The sequence below is a fragment of the Silene latifolia genome, chromosome X (assembly GCF_048544455.1).
Source record: "Silene latifolia isolate original U9 population chromosome X, ASM4854445v1, whole genome shotgun sequence".
Classification (NCBI taxonomy): domain Eukaryota; kingdom Viridiplantae; phylum Streptophyta; class Magnoliopsida; order Caryophyllales; family Caryophyllaceae; genus Silene; species Silene latifolia.
Window position 1 is genome coordinate 68013433 of NC_133537.1, and position 16742 is coordinate 68030174.

Genomic DNA, 16742 nt, shown 5'->3' on the forward strand with positions numbered 1-16742 from the left:
CCGAAATATTTTCTTAAGACCCATACCCGACCCATACTCATTGGGTCTAAAAAATGAGACCCATACCCGACCCATTAGGGTTCGGCCCTTAAAGTCTAGGTAGGGTCCCCAACCCACTGTCATTCCTAAATATAACAATAGTCACAAAAAAAAATATATATAACATAACAATGCATTGAGGATGTGATCCAACTAACATAACAATGCATTGAGGATGTATAACATAACAATGCATTGAGGATGTGATCCAACTAAACTGTCGTTGTGTTGTCTTTACGACGCATTGAGCGATGATAAGCTTGCTAAGAATGAAGCTGCGCTCTTGATCTACAATAATCATCTTGATTGAAGCTCATGATTATATCCATGAACCGCACTTTTGTGGTCCGGAAAAAAGTTGTATAATTTTCAAAGTGAATCGAGATGTAGATGTTAAACTCGAGCATTATAAAAGCTCGGTTTTTGTTGTCCCCTTTTTGTACTCCGTAATTCTTTTGACATATATGAATATGAAGGGGAAAAAAGTAAGGTTTGAATGAAAAGTGATGAGAGAACAAATTATTTATATGGCCATATATATATATGAGGAAGGGAGGGAGTCGTCATCAAACATATACATTGGCAATCCGTCTTGCTTAAGATCGTCTTTTTTTCGATCATGATAAGACCTCTCACAAGTGAGAAAAACATGGGTGGTGGGACACCCCCATGTGCTTTCCCACTCACACCTTAAATGGGTTTTTTGTGAGAGAGAATAATATCCGTCTGACCATTTCAGACGGATATGGCTGTTTGAAATAAGAATTTGTGATACATTGGGTGTTAAATGTAAATGTGCACATTGATAATTGCCAATCCAATGAGCATTAGGCTCTGTTTGGCAAAACTACCTGAAAAGGTAGAAAAAACCGAAAAAAGAAAAAACCGAAAAAAGTTAATCGAAAACGAAAAGGTAATCGATAAGGTAGCTGAAAATTAGGACCTGGTAAGGTAACTAATTATATAAAAATGTGTTTGGCAAACTAGCTGAAAAGGTAGCTGATTTTGGTAAAATGACGTAAAAGGAAATGAAAATTATTTAATATTATAGAATAAAGGGGTACAAAATGGAAAATAAGTCATTTCGTGCGACTGCGATTTCTCAAATCTTTGCTGAGGTAGCATTTCATTTCAGGTACCTTATTTGACCAAATAAGCTACTTACCAAACACTTGCAAAAAAATCAGGTAGCTGAAATTTTGGTCAAATAAGCTACTTTGGTCAAATAAGCTACCTGAAGTGTCGTGCCAAACGGAGCCTTAGTCTAGCGTGAAAATCCGGCAAGTGTAGTGAATAATGACTACATTCAAATTATGAAATCTTAGTAATCTAACGAATTTACTAATGTTTAGACTATAAATCTTGGTAATGTAAAAATCATGTATGTTATCAATGGGTATGAACATAAAAGTTAAATGTAATTTATTTCTCAATTTTTTTCACGTGTTACCTGTTAAATCTACAATTTCTAACCCAGTTTTATATATGGATTTAAGATATCTTATCTTATCTTATCTCCATCTACAATTACTAAGATATCTTATCTTATCTTATATCCATATATATTTATTCCTAATTTGCAACGTAAGTTTCTATATTTACTCCGTGAATGATGGCTTCATTTGTGAAATTTCCTTAACACTATGATTTATTTTTGGTAATTGTCAATCTTTTTGAATAATAGTGGGCCGATGAAAATATCATGAGAAATCATCAGATTCATATTTGCATAATAATAAATAATAAATAGTAATTTTATTATATAATATCATTGACATGTGGCAAATACTAAGGCGATGACACATGTCAATTAAAGGGGTAACCAGTTTCAGCTTTAATATAATATAAGATATGATATGTTTTAATTTATGGATTTAATGGTCTAAGTTTTACGTTATTTTTCAAAATGTTTTCTTACTTGAACTAAAACATTATGAGACACTCACCTAAATCACCTATACATATCAAAATATTTCAATTAATATAACAAAAATTATACTCAATTGAAAGCAATTTTTTCCAATAAATGTAATGACTTACATGTTAGATTTTTTATAATTTTTTTTTTAATAAATTTAAAATCAAATAACCGTACTTATTTAATATAATTTAATAAATACCGTAATATTTATTAATCTGTAATTAATACATACTTTGCTGAGATTTATGCGGTATTTATTATGTTCGTATTTAATGATTTGTTGTAATTAATAACCGTAATTAAGGCTGAATACGCTACGTGGCGCATCCACAACGCTTCAACCCGATTTTATATATATATATAAGATATAAGATAGTCAATAGATGATGAAATATCTACAAAAATTATAAAATAAATTTCACCGCGATAACAGCGATTAAGAGCGCGACGGCCGAGTCGGGGACGATTCCGCGATCGCGACCGATACCGCTATTTAAAACCTTGCATCTTACGCATGGTTCGAAGGCCGAGCTCCACTTCAACAGTATTCCGTAGCGGTGAGGCTCAGACCCATTAAGATTAGCTTGAGCGACTTTTTTTTTTTATTAGGTAATAAAACTAGATTGACCCTCTAAGGTAGGACCAACCTATCTCATCCTTTCGAATGATAGAGGTAAGTTGAAGTCACCGGCTTTAAAACCACCTCGAAAGAGTTGGACATGAATGTCCAATAGAAGCCATAAAGTCGGCAACTTTGTTGGCTTCACGAAAGCAATGTTTAATTATCACTTCATCAAAGAACTGAAGATCTAATTTTACATCCTTAATAATACTAGAAATTTCCCAAGGAATTTGCCAAGTACTAAGGATTGAGTTGATAACACATAAATTATCACCTTCTACAATTAACTTCGAGATTCCTAAGTATTTAGCTGCTAAAATGCCTTCTTTTAAAGCGAGAGCTTCAGCAATAAGAATACTATTAGATCCGCACTTTTTTGCTCATAGCAAAACGATTTTACCATTATAATCTCTTATAGAATATCCTAGAGCAGCTTTGTTACCATCTATTTTTGATCCGTCAAAATTTAGCTTTAGAAACCCATTTTTAGGTTTCTCCCACCAAATTTCTTCCTTATTAGTAGTATTTCTAACTGACACGTCTTTATCAGGATTGTTAAGATTTTTATATCTAGTCTCATTCCAAATCTTGGTGCTACTATTACATAACATGATAATTTTGCTAATATTAAAATGAACATCCTTAAAAATGATGTCATTTCTATAGAACCATGCATTCCACCAAATAAATACAATATTAATGAAATCAGCTTTTGGAATTAAACTTTTAAGATGATTAAGTTTCTCTATAAAGCCCTGACTTGCAATATTATCGTATATTGCCAAAAAAATTGTTAAAGCTAATGATATTTATGTCTTGGATGACCGATGCAATCAAGGAACACTTGAAAAAGAAATGATCTCTATCTTCAATTGGATGATTGCACAAAACACATTGAGGTGGGACACTTATATGATTTCTTAGAAGCCTACTCTTAATCTCTTATATATTGTCTCAACTCTTACGCTTTGTTTTGTAAAAGTAGTTGAAAACGAAAAGCGAGCTGAAAACTCATATGCTAGCCATAAAGCTAGTTAAAAATTATGAGTTGATGAGTTAGCTAGCTGATTATATTAAAACTGGAGTATTTGGTAAACTAACTAAAAATGTAGCTATGATATGATTAAATAACAGAAAATGACAAATAAGTGTTTAATTTAATAAATTGAACCTGTAAAAAATGAAATAAAATACAATAAGCTAGTTTATTTCTCACATAATACCCTAAGTAACTTTTCATTTTAACTAACTTATTTACTCGAATAAGCTACTTGTCAAACACGTATACAAGAATAAGTTACTAAAATTTTGGTCAAAAAATCTATTTCCGTCAACTTACCAAAGAGAACCTTAATCTCATGTTAATATTTATAATCTATTTAAATTTTTGATGGGCCTTCAGAATCATAATTAAACAATAGAGTAGTTTTTGTACCCGTGCACTGCACGGGTGGCGATGTAGGGTGTTAATCGAAGTAGATATTATATACATCTTTTGGAGTGAAGGCGTAAGATTAATTCATTAATAGATTTTAGATGAAACTTTTGAAAAGTTATTTTGTTAATGCATACTCATATTAGTATAGTTAAATCTCGCAATATATTTATAGTATTGCTCGAGATCCACCACGGACGCTCCACCCCTTGTTTTTACAGGACCACAACCTCCCACTCAACTTATATCTCAGCGCGCACACACCCCCTCCTCGTAAACCAACCAACCAACCAATTCGTATCTCATTAGTCACCTCCTCGAACATCCCCTACCCCCTCTTGTCTCCACCATCCCGTACGCCCCCTCCCATCATCCCTCCGACATAACTGGCATCCTCTGACCCTTACCTATGCGCGACCCCGAACTATGGCCATACCTGTATGAAACCCACCCCATCGTACCTACATATCGCGACCCCTCCCCTATCACAACCTCTAACCCACCATCGACACGGCCCCTTCATATCTTTATTCAAGTCGTTAAATACCAATAGTTTTATTTCTTTTCTTTTGTTTATTATTTTGACAATTGTTTCACAACATTGTTCATCATTTTGTCATGCAACCAAAAAATTCTACTTACTCCGTACCATTGAATAGTTTACGTTTTCCATTTTAATTAAGCTGCACCTGTTCCATTTGATTGTTTACGTTTCCTTATATGGATTCCTTTGATCAATTAAACAACCTACATACCCTTGTCTACTTTTGTATCTTTTGGTGTGGGTGACAAAAAGTGTGAGGCTCTTATGAGGGTAGTTTTGTAAGTACACATCGCCTGGACGTCTGGAAGTAGCGTTCGCCATCATTGACCGACTACTCGAGACCTACCAGCAGGCCCTCCATCGCGCGCAGTGGTAACCGCACCCAACACCTCGGATCACGACGTCCCTTTCAACGTCCCTTATCTCAACAACCCCTTACAACTAACCACCACCATGCAATCTATACCCCACGTCCTCCAACTACCTTACCCCCTCATGCCTCCGACATCCCCTACGTCACCCACCGTACCTACAGCATAACCACCATCCCCGCCCGGCCCCCATCCCATGCGTGACCCTTAATCCTTCTCATAACCTTACGTGACTCCCCACTCAATCATTACAACCTCACGCCGTCAGCACCGCCCACTCATTCGCCTTTTAAGTTCCCAAATACTGTTTTTCTTTTTTCTTTTTTTTTTTTTGTTTATTGAGTAATGTTAACACTTACCTCTCAATATTGTAAATCATTTTGTCATCCAACATAGTTAATTTGGGATAATTTAAGATTGAACAATAAAATTAAAATGAATAAAGTATTTTTTTTGCTAACACCTTGGCCTTGTTTGGTAAACAACATATTATGCGAAATTAGTAGATTTAAGCAAAAATAGTAATTTGACCAATCAATCTACTAATTTCATGTGTTTGGTTAATGGTATATTCAAATAACATATTGATCGTAATCTATTGTTTTTGAATATGCTGCTATTAGCAGCATATTGTAATAACATATTGAGTTTATACATAAATATGGTAGATTTGTCATACAATCTGCTAGTTATCAAACATGTTTTCTTATTTCTTTTAATTTAACACGATGACCAAACCTGCTACAAAAATCCGCCAGTCGTATTCTGCTAACGCTATCTGCTATCATAAATCTGCTTCTGTCGTTTACCCAATAGGGCCCTTATATACTCATTATCTTTCAATGTCTTAATATTATGCATTAATTATTAGATAATTTTGTAAAGACTCTCCAGTATAATTGAAAATAATACTAAGTATTTAAATTAATTTTTTTTATAATTCTTTAGTATCTATTGCTCATGATCTGATATATATTATGAAATTACTTAAAAATTTTTAGCTAATTTATATTTTTTTTTTGTTTTCTAAAACTCAATATCGGAATAAACTAAGATTGTTTCAAGGTAATGAAATATTTATATATTTTTAAAGTAAGATTGTTTCAAGGTAATGAAATATTGTCTTCTGCTTATTTCATTAAATGACGCACTTTAATTTAGAAAAAGAATATTATTACTTGACAATTTCGTCAAATTGACAATTTCTTATCATGAATATAAAACTAAATGATAGTGTGAGTCAAACTATCATGTTCTTGTATTGCCAATTGTGCACTTCTTTTGTGGAGATATTGGTTAAAATGATAAACTTTGAGCAACTCCAACTTAACAAAGCTTTGAACACATGCCATATTTGCCACTGTACTTGCACCTCGTTGTTTTTTTTTTACAACTCTTTACGGAATTGTGTAAAAGTGATAAGAATGTTGAGCAAGAAGCTGTGTAATTTTACATGAAACAATGCAACTCTTCATTGTATTAGTATAATCGTATCCATTCTATATAAATACTTCCCGTATCGATCATTCTATATGAATACTTCCCGTATCGATCATTTATTTACTTTTTTTTATTTGTTGTGAGCCGGTATTTTCCACAAAGGTGAACAACAAACACATGGTTTCAAATCTTATCTATGCTTTTAACCAAAAAAAAAAAATCATATCTATGCTTCAATTGTAAGTTCAAATTTTGGTCTTTACTATGAAAACATTAAAACTATCTGAACAATTATCACTACTACTAATAAATGTAAAGACTAAAAACTGTTGTAAATATTACGGATAAAACCGTGTAAATCTTACCATTTCTTTGCTATAACTGTATTAATGCATTAATATGAGCCATGAAACCACCTTCCTGTGCATTCTTCTCCACTTTATTATTTTTTTACATATGCAACACCTACCTGTATCTCTATATTCCTAATTTCCTATCTTCCTTACATATAGAATAACAAAACGAAAAATAATAAACACAAAGACACAAAGTTCATGGACAACCTCTGGTTAAAGCCCTGTGTTCCATCGTTTAGTATTAATTAGTAACCGTAGTTTCAAATTTCGTCTCAAGTTATACACCGTTAACAAATATAACTCATACCATTTATTTACATAAACATATACATGGCTATTTTTTTTTTATTTTTTCTCCTAGGGGCTAAAAAAAAGACGACTTACCCTTGACCATTTCGATAGATAGTCATGGGAAAATTCATGGCTATGTAATATACATATATACACATTATCATCCATATCTACCATGTCTTGCTCTCACATTGTTGTTTTTACGTTGCTTATAAGCATCCAGCCAATTGCATCACATTTGGACGCTACGTAGTTCTGCATCTACCAATATATTACGTTGCTCATATACATAATACTCCGTAATGTATAATGTATGGACAATAATGCCAACACGCACTTACTATATGTCTTGTCTTCTTCCCAAGATTGAGTTTGCTTTCTTATTCATCGGGTATCCTATATGTTTGAACTTTTGAATTGATAGAGATTTTTGATATTGAGCCTTAATAGATATTTTGATATAGCCATATACAGGGTTGAGACTTAAGATCAATTAAAGCGGATCTTTTGAAAATTTATTACGATAATTTTCTTTGGTAATTTTTTAATTTTACGCCATAAATGTAAATTCTTTGAATCTATTCTTTCCGTTTTTTAGGGGATTGATAGACGTAATTGAAGTTTTGATTTAGGAATTCAAAAAAAATATTTGGTAACTGCTTACGAAAAATAATGAATAGTTATCTTTTTATTTAAATCTGATTGAATTTCAATAGGAAATGATGTCGCAAATATAGAAAAACAATAATATTTTAGATGAATTGTTGCAAATTAGTACTCAAAACATTGGGTAAATTGTTTACGTGATTGCTTGCCTCAACATAATACTCAAATTTCTAATTGATTGATGATTGTTAATTTACGTAATTACTTCATTTTTAGGTATTAGAATGTCTTTTAATTATGTAGATCGAATATTTTTGCTTTATTTGTAACAATTTTATTGTTATGATATTTTTGGACTTTATTCCATCACAGAAAATACTCCGAATTTCTTATTTGCCATTTTTGCGGTATATTTGTTATGCTAAATTATACTCCGAATATTGTTATTGTTAGGTTAATTTTGTACCCAAATTCTTTCCTAAATTTCACCCCAAATCAACTTAAAATTAGCAACTTCTATCGAAAATATCTCCTTAAAAATTGCGCAAATATCTCCTAAAAAAAATTATACCGAAAATATGTTAGAAAAATGATACTGCAAAATATCTCCTAAAATTTTATTAAGTTGACTTGTTGAAATATTCGGCCTAGAATGACTCCTAAAATTGCACACGAATAACCTTCAAAATTAGCAACTTCCTTTTAGGCGATTTTCATGTTAACGTGATTGCAAATCTTCTATTTTTTTTAAATAGAAAATGACACGTGGCGTTTGAAGGAGTTATGACACGTGGCGATCAACGGGGTTTGCGGTTATTGCTTTAATATAATATATGATGATATGATATGATATATGATATGATGATATGTTGATATGTGACATTTTCAATAAATAACAGGTAATTTACACCAAGACTTGGGAAATATATCTCTCATTAATTTACGGCGCTGTTTGGTAAACAACATATTGCATAAATTTCAGCATATTTGACCCAATTAGCATATTTGACCAATCAATATGCTATTTGGGGTGTTTGGGAAACGGCATATTGAAACAGTAGATTTGAGCCCAATCTACTATTTTAGAATATGCTGCTCCTCCTAGCATATTCAAAGAATAGATTAGAGAAAAAAAATATTCACCTTTTTACCCTTTAAAAAATATAACCCTACCTTTATTTCTCCATTATTCCTCATTCACTCCCATCTCTGGAAAAAAGGTACGTTTTTTTCTCAAACTTGTTTTTTCACTTTTTCTTTAAAGTATGGCATACATATTGACTTCCATACGTACAGACTCCATGCGTTTTCTTTTTCTTTTTTTTTTTTTTTTTTTTGCTTTGATTTTTCTTTACCCAGAATTTACAAGTAATTGATTTCCAATTAGCAAGTTGAAAGTCATTATTATTGTTTTGTTGTTATGTGAACACTTGCACAAAGGAGTTTTATTCATTTGTGATTGGGCTAATTGCGGTTATTAGTTGAGACGTTTATCTTGCGATGGTTATAATAGCTTGTGTTTAGTAAAAATACGATTCTTTTTAGTAAACTGGAATGAAGCCTATCGTTTGTTTGGAATCCGATTAATAAGATAAATAGGAAAGAAAGTATTGAGTAAAATTATTTACAGTTGCAGAAGAGAAAGGAGGGAAAGGGGTTTTTTGAGTGTTGATTATTGTGTATGAATAACAAATACGCATGTTCCTAAATGGACTGCCATTAAAATGCATGACAGAAAAGGTGGAATACAGCAAAGGGAATGAGGAAAATAAATCAGTAAAAGGTGTAATGGCATGTGAAGGAACAATTCTTTTTACACAATTCTCACTTGTCCGTAACAAGTGAGTGACGGGTCACTTCTCTCTCACAAAAATGCAAGTGGGAGGACAAGTGGGACGAAAATGGAGCGTCCTACTTGTCTCCCACTTGCATTTGTGTGAGAGGAAAATGACCCGTTACTCACTTATGACGGATAGTGTCTGTCACAAGTGAGACTAGCTATTCTTTTTATTAGGGGAAAAAGGAGGGATTTCCCAATCAAAAAAATCACTAGGACCCTCTTTCCTTTACATCATTAGCAGACTCTTTCTTTTACATTATTAAATAAAGTCGTTAGTAACCTATAAGTGAACTTGTACTAACTATTAAACCATGTTTAATAGATACTCCCTCCACCCCGATAAGATTGATCACTTTTCGATATTGCCAATTTCAAGAATACAATGCAAGCACCTGAATGCCCTTCTACTATATAATAGCTTGTGGTTGGGCTAATTGCGGTTATTAGTTGAGACGTGTATCTTGCGATGGTTACCATTCTTTTAGTAGAACAAGAATGAAGCATATCGTTTGTTTGGAATCCGATTCATTATGTTAAACTGTATTAATAATATTTATAGATGTCAATGAACAATGGAGAAAGTCAAGGAGGAAAAGAAAGAGCTAGTTGGTCAAAAGATACTTTGTATGATTTTTTTGATATTTGTAATGCTAAAATGCAACGAAGTAAGGGAAGAAAAGGGGCAATAACATCCCAAAGGGTGCCATGGAAGGCAGTAGAATTACAATTTCAAAAGAAGACAAATTTACCCTATGATAAGGCCAAACTTAAGAGCAAGTTAGATTGGATGAAAAGTCGATGGTCGCTTTGGAAGCAATTAAAGGGCAAAGAAAAGGATTAGGTTGGGATCACGAAAAAGGGACTATAAGTGCTAGTGATGAGTGGTGGAATCAAAAGATTCAGGTAGATGTTCTTATACCTTATTTTTATTATTTAAATATTACGAAGAAAAAATTATAAATGTCATTCTTTTTCATAGGAAAATCCCAAATTTGGTGCATTTCGAGATGAAGGGATTGAACAAGATCTTGAGTATAAGATGGATCAATTATTTGGGGTTTCAGTAGCTTCTGGAGCTAATAAGCACAATCCTTTTGAAACTAACTCAAGTGGAATAGACGAAGTTGATGTTACTCCTTATATTCCTTCTCCACCGCGTAGTTTGAATATTAATGTTCTACCGTCATATAATGACCATGAAGATGTAGGCGATAATGGAAGTGGTGCATGGGAGGAACTGTGGAGAGAAAGTAACTCAAGTCCAATTCGCAGTCCAGTTCATATTCCAAGTCCAGTGTTAAACTCGGTAAATGATGATCGATATATGCCATATTTTAAGGTAATTGTGTATGATTATTTGAATATACGTTATTTCGCATCTTTAACAAGGTATATATACTAATGAACAATAATATGATATATATATATATATATATATATATATATATATATATATATATATATATTAGGATTGTATCGGCGCTATAGATGGTACACACATAAGCGTAGTTGTCCCCGAAGAAGACCAATTACGATATAGAGGAAGAAAGAGCATACCAACTACAAATGTATTGGCAGCATGTGACTTTGATCTATTATTTACATATGTTTTGCCTGGATGGGAAGGTTCAGCACATGACTCTCGTATATTTCTCGATGCAATTGGGAATCCGAGTTTAAAATTTCCTTACCCGCCACGAGGTAAATATTTTGATTTTATTAAGATTGACTTTTTTTTCAGTCAATACAATTTAAAGTTGATAATTATTAATATTTATTTACTTGTATTAGGTAAATATTATTTGGCTGATAAAGGTTATCCAGAAAGAGTAAGGTACTTGACGCCGTACCCAAAAGTGAAGTATCATGAAAATGAGTTTAGAGGGGCTCCTCCGAGGGGTTCTAAGGAACTTTTTAACAGGGCTCATTCTTCATTAAGAAATTGTATTGAGAGGGCATTTGGTGTTCTCAAAGCGCGATGGAAAATTTTAGGAAAGATGCCTCAATACACCCTACAAGATCAAAATCGGATTATTTGTGGAACTTTTGCATTACATAATTATATAAGAAGGAATACAATTAGGGATGAAGCTTTTAAAATCATTGATGAAAATCCGGATTTTATACCTCCAGATGTATTACAAGATGTGGCTAATCATTCCTCGCAACCTGCAACCGAGTCTTCGGGAACTAAAGAAATGTCAACTGTTCGCGATAACATTACTTCTAGTTTGATGGCTAGTAGAAGAAATCGACATTAGTCATTAAAGTTGTTTGTGTGATGTATTTTGACAAATACTAGTCAATAATTTAATCATGTCCTTTTTTGTCATTTTACAAAGAAATTAGCTAATCTGCTAATTTAATTCTGCTAATTACCAAACACCTTTGACAAATTCTGCTAATTGAATATGCTAGTCAAATCGCCAACAAATTCTCGCTAATTACAACCTTTTACAATCGTCACTGCTAATATTAATCATTGTTTTACCAAACAGGGCCTACACCAACATTTGGTAACCATCTATCTATTTATGGTGACCCTTTTATTGTTATTATGACATAAAATGACTCTTTAATTTCGTATTTCATACCTATTTACATGATAAATATACCTGTTTATCTTTAATGATAATTTATACTCCCTCCTATTCACTCATTTCTTCCCCTTTCATTTTGCACAAAAAATAAGAAAATGATTTTGGACCACACAAAACACTCTACCCCACATACAATTGATTTTGAACCACACAAAACCTTCTAAAAAGAGAAAGATGGAAGAAAATCCTACTACCATAAAAACGGAAAGAGGAAGGAATTGAGTGAATAGGAGAGAGTACATATTTTATTACCTATAGTACCATTTTCTCTCCAAATTGTAAAATGATTTCTTAATAAATTTAACCGAGAGACGTCCCTTAGAACACTTAGCCAGGAATTTATGAGGAAGAGATCTGCCCTCATCGTCTAAGAAATTCTGATTATTTTGAAGGATGTCAACCTATGAAAAAAAATGCTTATTTTTTTTTTTTTTTTGAAAATGTCACTTGTTTATTGAAAAAATGGTACTAAAGGTGATGAAATAGGTACAAATTATGATTAAAGATAAAACAGGTACATTTGTTATGTAAATAGGTACGAATTATTATGTTACGATCAACAATAAAAGGGTCACGAAAAACAAATAAATAGGTACGGAAGATTGGTCTTTTAATAACTTAGTGATAGACCGTATCTCCCAAATTTTAGTGTTTATTGAATAGATAGACAAATTTTTTATACCTGAACAATTTTTGATGATAGACGAGTTTTCTATTTCCTACCTTATGATTTGAATTTAATTCCCAAATATTAATGTTTCACAATTTAACTTCTTACATATTGTGAATCATGTATTCCATACGCGTACTTACATATTTAGGATTATGATTTTTTTTTTTTCCCAATAGGAGTCACATTTTCAGTATAATAAAACAGCAAGTCTTGCTATAGACGGATATATCCGTCTATAGCAAAAGACGGGTCAAATACCTTTAAAGTGGTGACATTTTGGGGCCCCACCACGCAAGTTGTTGTTTGTCTTATGCGTAATGTGGTATGTTACTTGGCCCGTCTTTAGTTATAGACGGATAGTTGCCGTCTATAATGAGATTTTGTGATAATAAAAAAAAATGGAGATTCTAACTTGTGACCTATAAATACGTACACGTACTTCCGCCTAAAAAGCCTGGCTTGGACAACTTGGATATAATGTAAATGAAGCATTTCGAGACAATGCGAGTATGTGAAGAATTAGGAGAAGAAAGTGAATTTAAAGTCAATAGAACTAGGATGGAAAGAAAACGGTAGATACCAAGAAGCTGAATCCGGTGACGGTACAAAAGGAAAAGGCGATAGCAGTACTGGATAGATAAAGCGGACCAAGATGACCAGCCATAATCTGAGACGTGAGTTGTAACATGTATTGTAACGACAATACGGCCATCATTGGTCCTGCTATCCAGCTTATTGTCTTCATCTCTTCTCCTATAAATCTCCATTTTCCTTCTCTTTTGATTTCATCGTCGTCTTCTCGTTTCTCAAGCAGTCTTCCTTCCATCATCCTTTGCTCTCTCTACTCAATGATATTGTCAATGTTTCGAAGTTGTGAGCTATTGTACGTGTGTGCCGTAAAAATAGCCTGGTACTTCATAATGTATGTGTTAAGGTCTAAGAACCATTAATTGGCCCTTAATTATTACATTAAGATTTTGGTTGAAATGTTTTCGCAGAACACGACATGCTTATTATTTTAACAACAATAAGTCTCCCTATCCGTCACAAACTTGTGACGGGTCAAGTATCACTCACATGGGTAGATAAGACAAAAGTAAGAGTGTCTAGGTAATTATAAATTGCTTTTCTTTATCTATCCAAGTGGGTTTTACTTAATCTGTCATAAGCTTATGACGGATATTGTCCATCACAAATGAGAATTTGTGTATTAACAATGCCTGCGGAATAATTCTATAAGTTAACTTGTTCCATGGAGACTTTTCTTTACTGTACAATTTGTGCCAAGTTGATGGTAATTAAGCGACATAAACTCGTACTCTTACTGTTTCACACCCAATAGGCTGAAGTTTGAAGGTCATCGGCGAATTTTCAATCCTAGTTGTCGTAGTATTACACTACTATTACTCAATATTTTTTGTCTTTCTAGCTGTATTATATTTGTAATAGATGGGCCGCCGATAAGTCAAGTTTGTACTCCTTTCATTCAACTTCACTTTAACACTTTGGTTTTTATACACTATTCACAAATGAGTATTTAATTGCAATTTTCTCTCAATACCTAAATGAAAATATATTCATGTGAGATCTTGTTTGATTCGTTTTTACGAGTACATTAAAAATATCTTTTATAATTTTTGCAAATACGTAGCTAACTATATTTACTGCGTAAAACACGCGTTAACAAACGTGAAAAAAAGTAAAGTGGTAGAGTGGAGTTGAATGAAGGAAGTAGTATATTTTGATTAATCTGTTCACGGTTTTGTTGAATTAGTAGATAATCCATTTTAAGTTTAAAATGGGTTAAATATCACCACATTTTAGCAAATAAGACAAATACGTGCTCTATGTATTCTGCTTTTGTTTTATCCACACTATTTTACTTGTCTTAAGTTCAAGACGGATACACCCATTTTAAATAAAAATTTGTATTGTTGAATAATTATTGTAGGCTTTATAGCCAATTAAGTTTTGCTTATTTTTCAAGATTTATTAAAGATATTATTTTCTATATCTAAAATATACTCAATAGTTAGTACTTGGTACCTACTAAGTATTCCTTTGTTCCATTGATATGTTTACACTTCCTTTATTTTGTGAGGGAAAATAAAGAAAGTGTAAACATATCACTGGAACGAATGGTGTAGTAACTTAAAAATATTTCTAACTTTTAATTCCCGCTTTCATTCATTTATACCCAACACTCAAGGAGCAACTACCCAACACTCAAGGAGCAACTACCACCACTGGAATTGGTGGTAAGTCGTGGTGAGGGTATTGCTCTTTCACATACGCATTTTATTCTTTCACATACTTTTTTTCATAAATTTTCCATACTCTGCCTCTCCTCTTCACAAAAACCCTCAAATTGCGTCTCTTCTCCTTCCTCAAAATATAATCAAATTACTTCTAAAATCTGCAATTATAGCTCACCAAATTCACCATTATTGTACATAGATTATCCTTTGATACTTATTTAGTCAATAGAACACATTTTTTCATGGTTTAATTTGCAACCCTAGGCTTTAAAATTTAAAAAATGCGTACACTGCCTCTCAATCACTATCAATAAAGCACTCCAATCAGACAAAATTTTTCATTGCCAATTAGAATTAGAAAATAGGAGTAAAACATGTTTATATAATCATCAATAATAATTTTGAATGAATTTTCTCTCTTTTTTACTGTAATTTTGTTTAACAGTTTGATATCTTCAAGTTTATTATGGGTAAAGGGTGGTTAATTTGTCAGCTGGCGACACATACAAGGCCACAGACGGAGAGCGGGGTTGTTCGCGGGCGAGATGGAGGTGGCTGAGTTTCAATTGTTGTGCATAGGTGGTGAGGATTGTGCGCGAAGGTAGTAGTGTGCTACGTTCTGTAGATATCTCATTTCTGCACCTCCCGCAAACCACCCGGTGATGATTGGGCCGCATGTTTGGTACGCGGAACGATTTGTGACAGTTCGTAAGTTTATCGTCAAGTGATTGCTCAAACATTAATGTCTACCTCATAGTTGTCATCTACGTGCCGGTACGGTCGTTTTGGCAGTAATTAGAGTACATTTGGAGTCCGGGTCAAAAACCGTCTTCATTTCTATAAACCGTCAAAATCCCGAGTCAAAGCAATGGGCTTGTCTACCTAAGGTTAGGGTGTCATAAAATGTTGAGATTATATCTCATTTTGAGTCACATGTCACTTCATTAGGCTAAACTAAAAGTTTACATTACAAAATGTGCATTTCATTTAGTCAAATTGACAACCCGACCTTTAGGCCCACTTTTCGAGGTGATAACAACTTTGTTGGGTCAGGCCTATTTCATAGAAAGTTCTAGATCTCTTTCTTAGCTTTCCAACGCCACCGAAATCACCTTAATCCGAGTCTTGTAGAGAAAGTTATGCCTAAAATACGACAGGCTGTCAAACGCGTTTTCTACGCGCAGAGGAACCTACCCGGGAAAGGACGCGCAAGTCTTTGCGCCTTCTTCCAAGGACGCAGCACTCTTTGCGCCTTTTCCAGGGTTTTCTTTTTGTCCAAGTTTCCGTGTTTTAACCTAAGTCGGTTATTTCCGGATCTTTCCTTCCGTATCCTACTCTTACCATATTTCCGTCGTGTGATTAGTATAAATAGGAGCCTTCGCTCCTCATATTTCTCACGTGAGTGTCCGCCCTTCTATTCTCCCTTTGCATTTTAGACTTTTGTTCTTACTTTTTGGCGTCTACGTGCTTGAACTTTCGACCACGTAAGCTCGGATCCTTCTGAGTACCAGCCTCGTTTGCATGACCGACCAATTTGACCAACTACACAATAATCAACTTAATTAATTAATCGTTTTCCTCTTACGAGGGCACTTTCTTTGCATTCGCGTCGAGCATCACTAATCGATATCTTAGTCCTTCTCGTTTCGTCAACATGTAAGTCTGAGGGTGTAAATTCTCTCTTTTATTATTGTTATTTACTTTTTGTATCATTTTGTAAGGTTTATGTCGAAAATACCAATTAAA

The 16742-nt window shown here is 33.3% G+C and overlaps 1 pseudogene; it reads right to left on the minus strand.

Annotated features, from left to right (window-relative positions):
* Positions 1-13564, minus strand: part of LOC141617547 (protein DETOXIFICATION 14-like) — a 56372-nt pseudogene extending 42808 nt beyond the window's left edge.
* Between the last annotated feature and the right edge of the window lie 3178 nt (positions 13565-16742).